Source organism: Helianthus annuus, chromosome 17, assembly GCF_002127325.2.
Source record: "Helianthus annuus cultivar XRQ/B chromosome 17, HanXRQr2.0-SUNRISE, whole genome shotgun sequence".
NCBI classification, from domain to species: domain Eukaryota; kingdom Viridiplantae; phylum Streptophyta; class Magnoliopsida; order Asterales; family Asteraceae; genus Helianthus; species Helianthus annuus.
In genome coordinates, this window is record NC_035449.2 from 83265048 (window position 1) to 83269848 (window position 4801).

At 36.6% G+C, this 4801-nt stretch overlaps 1 pseudogene; it reads right to left on the bottom strand.

Annotated features, from left to right (window-relative positions):
- Positions 1-880: 880 nt before the first annotated feature.
- LOC110924542 lies at positions 881-4495 on the bottom strand (annotated as a pseudogene).
- Between the last annotated feature and the right edge of the window lie 306 nt (positions 4496-4801).

Below are 4801 nucleotides of genomic sequence, written 5' to 3' on the forward strand. Positions count from 1 at the left end.
TGGAACCTATAATGGGGCGGTGTAGTGATTAGAGCTTAAGGTGCAGTTTGTTTGGAATCCAGCGACCACAGGTTTTGTGGCTTTTACCTCTTGAAGACCTCAAGTTGTATTTAACCTGATCTTGTTGGTTAGAAGGGTACTGACGGGTGTGAAGAGTGTGCCGGAATCTAGGTCTCATTGTTACTAAAAAAAGAGAACATCATGAATGAAACTTGACATTAAGATGCAGGTCATTTTGCTAACATGCTAATGAACTCTTTATTTAAACCCTGCAGTTACCCTCTTAAGCTTATTATGCTGTTGGCAAATCAACACAGAAACTTTAGCTGATAAATTAGAAGCCAAAATAATATCCCCAGTCCCATATTCGCCTTCTACCGACTCTGCTTTCAAATACGTCTCACTTGAATTTAAGGGATTAATTTATTTAACTTAGAAGGAAAAAAAGTGGAGTTATAGATAATGTCTTATGTTTTATTAAATGAAGTTTAATAAATAGAGATTATTGAATGAAGTTGTTAGATTGAGGTTGTAAAATTCCAATTGTATCCTTTCAATATGTATTATATAGTAGTATATAGATATATAGATATAGATATAGATAGATATAGATATAGATATAGATATAGATATAGATTTATTCATGCTATGCTAAAAACATACTAGTAACTCGGAAACTGAAAATCTGGTAAATCAAAGACGATGGAGTGTAAACAGGTCAAACATTTAAAACGAGTTTTAAATGGGTTAAACTGTAACTAAGTTTTAAAATAATTAGTGGTTTTATATGGAACCACAGTCCACCTATTTAGTTTACACAACCTGTCACAATAGTTTAATTCAACCATATGACCTTTATTGAATGTAAAATTTTAAATTACTAGGAAACTAGATCCATACAATACAAGGTGCTATCTAATTCATCTCTAGATATGAAAATAAACGCATCCAATTGTTTAGCAGGAAGGGAGATACCTATTTCAATATCAGCCGGTGAATCTTTGCATGTGTTAACCGAAATAGACCCATTGTAATCGATAGACGGAGTCTCATGCTTTTTTGGCTTCCCCCATCCAAAATCAACATTATAAATCTTGATCTTTGGGGTTCCAGACACCCCAATCGTCGGCATTTGGATCGTAGGCTCTCTCAAGCCATGTTTCGGCATCCTTCATCAGTGCATCATTATTTTTTATCGTCTCGCTTAGTGCATTTCTGAATACTTCAGCCGCAGTAAGAAATCCTTTCTTGCTTGCTAATAGTGAGCTTTTTATTGGTGTACAAAAACATGGTCCAAGACAATTACCGAAATAAGTTTGAGGGAGTGGGGGATGGATTCTGGATCTCCAATCTACAGCACATAAACCTTTCTAGATCATCATCGCTTGCTTGCCCGCCAATACTAGCACGCGATTTGGCTATGCAACTCCATACATAAGCACATGCCACCGAAAACGATGACACATATTCAAGTGTTGGTAGTTGGGTCAATAACCATTTCTTTAACCGGCTTATATGTGCTTGGGTTAAAACAAGTGTGGCTCGAGCCTTATCAGTGTCACCATCAAGCTGAGGTAGTTTGTATCCCTCATCAATGATTTCTATCCCTGGTTGATTGAAATAAATTTCATCTAAAGATTCTGGATACTTGATCACTCTCTCATACAACGGCTCTTGCATATCAGAATTGTTTGCAGCGGAATTATACGAATACATTTGATCGATATAACACGAAAATGTAAGAACAAACGATGGACAATTTTGTGTAAAGGAAATTGTCTTGGTAACCGGTAATAATTGTCGGTAATACCTATATATACAATATACAAGAACGGTTATGAAGGTAGTTAATTTTGGCGGTAGTAACCGTCATCTTAAATGACGTTACTTAACCAACATACCCGTTCAATTGTACTCGTTCATATATACATACATACTTAATACGAATAAGTTTAATACAAATAATAATAATACTAATGTAAATTATGTTTATAATACTAATACTCTCCCCTAAACATAATTTGGTTTAAGAAAGTTCTTGAGTACGCTGTTATTTGCTTCGTTTACGGCTTTCTTTGCTCTTGAGAAATCGAATCTCTTCCTTTGAAGTTTCTTGAGACCATGCCAATCACTACCTCCATAGAAAACATAGTGATCTTCAGCTATATCCTGAATCGCTTCTGACTGCTCTTGTAACCCGCTAACTCTACCTGTTTGATTTGTAAATAATGCATAATGACTGACTTCCTTCTCTACTGCTCCGGTACTAGTTGAACATTCGGCTGTCTCCGTTTGAACTTCATCTGTTATTACTTCTTTATCTCCATCACTCTTGCTTTGTCTGGGATCTACTGTTTTCTCATCCTCCTTTCCGATTGCCCTTTCCTGTGTTACCTTGAACTTGTAGTAGTATACAAGTACATCCAGATACATAGCATAAATCAGACGCATGTATTCACCATCTTCATATTCGAAACCCGTATCCTTCGCTATCATTGCCCACATACCATTTTCAGTAATTTGCCGGTGACCACCTTCCCTCTTCACTGCCATATACACAGGTCCAACAATCCTACTTTTTGATTGTTTGAAGCAAAAGCAGGCAGCGGCCTTGAATGAATTTCTAATTTTACTCTAAGAAACCATTCTATCATCCTCTCAAACGTGATTTCGAGATAGTGTTTGTACTTAAGAAAGTAATCAACGTCTTCAAGCATATCTAACAGGGCCTTACAATCTCTAAAATCATTGAACTTCATTGCTTGTAAGATTAGAATATTCCAATCCGGTTCACATGTAGATATGTTCAGTTTCTCAAAGTATTCGTTTAGAAATTCAGTTTTATACTTCTCGTGTTCATGACCCCTTTCTATCACTTTCTGTTTCTCTAATTCTCCTATTTCTTCTTCTCTGGTCATTCCTGAATTACTATTCCTTCTGTGGTTTAAAGGAATGCTAAACGTGGGATAAATTTTACATTTCTCTCCCATGAATCTTACTTATAACCCTGAGTTATTAACTGATCAAAACTCAAGACATTTCTGTCTATATCTGTTGTGTAGAATACACTATGAATGCGTATATTTTCAGACCCGGACACAACATCTACCAGACCAATGCCTCTAATGAAGAAAAAATGGTTTTCTCCAGTCACAGTTTCGACATGAGACATATTTTTTATGCGTTTAAACATGTCTATGTTACTAGAGAAATGGTGATTGAGAGACTTACTGACATACCATATATCGGACCAATATCCTCCCTCGGTTCCTTCCACAATAAATTCCAGTTGGCCTTCAATCTGATGATTGTTCTCTTCCTCAGCGTTTTTCTGAGTTCCTGCATCAACTGCTTGTCGTAGTAATTGATTCTCTTCATCTTTTTCTTTCTCTTGGCATGAAGAGATTTGATGACCAGACATATTGGAGTAGTAACAGCGACGTTCCATTCTTCTTCGTTCTCGTCTTTCTTCTGAACAGTGTGCACATGGCATCATTGAAGAGGTTGGCCTGAGATTGTCATTGATTGAATAACTGGCTCTGATACCACTTTCTTGCATATCAGAATTGTTTGCAGCGGAATTATACGAATACATTTGATCGATATAACACGAAAATGTAAGAACAAACGATGGACAATTTTGTGTAAAGGAAATTGTCTTGGTAACCGGTAATAATTGCCGGTAATACCTATATATACAATATACAAGAATGGTTATGAAGGTAGTTAATTTTGGCGGGAGTAACCGTCATCTTAAATGACGTTACTTAACCAACATACCCGTTCAATTGTAGTCGTTCATATATACATACATACTTAATACGAATAAGTTTAATAAAGATAATAATAATACTAATGTAAATTATGTTTATAATACTAATAACGGCAAAGATCCACTAGCTACAAATAACTCATCTGTACCATTCTTAGCGATCGATGTCCACGCGTTCAAGAAGTTAAAGCGTGTGGTCGCGTCACAAAGGCAGTGGTGGTTCGTGAGACCCATCGCGATCCCTTTATACGGGAAAATTGTTACTTGCACTGTGAATAATGGGATAGTAACATAATTGGATACCTTTGATGGATGTCCCAATCCAGGTATCAGTGGATAAAACTTGTGACTTTCACGAAGATGGTTTCCTGTGAGATCGTCAAAATCAAGACTACTTTCTGCGAAAGTAAGCGCGACAGAATCACCTTCAACATGGCGGATCTCGGGTCTTTTTGCATTGGACAAATGTTTTTTATTAGGATACACAACCAGGTTCCCTGCGAATGGGAAAAAGTGTTGAAGAGTAATGGATAATGAGTGTTTAAGTTTGGGAACAATTGTTTCGAGGAAATATGATGTAGGATGAGGGAAGTCGTAAAAGAAAACTTGGTGGACTGGGAAGAAGAGCAGCCATACTGCATCAAAGAAAGTAAGTGGTAGAGATCTGTCACCGACGGTGGCAGGTGGTGAAGATATTCGACACTTTTCAAGAACATTCAACATATCAGTGGTGGGTTGGTTAATTGAATTGTTGAATCTTTTTGTGTGGTTTGGTTTGTGTCATTCATTGTTCTTACCTTGTAAAGTTATATATAATGATTTCAACACAACCAATTAACAAGGCACACTTGCACGCCTCTTTCAAACAGTGTAATTAAATTTTAATCATTATTACTAATTACTTTACTATATATAAGGGTATACGGAGTGGGGTGCGGTTTCATGCGGTAAACTTAGTTTACCAATTGGGAACACCACCACCAACATAAGTTTACCATTCAAAGTTTGCCAATTCGGTGATGGGTTGCT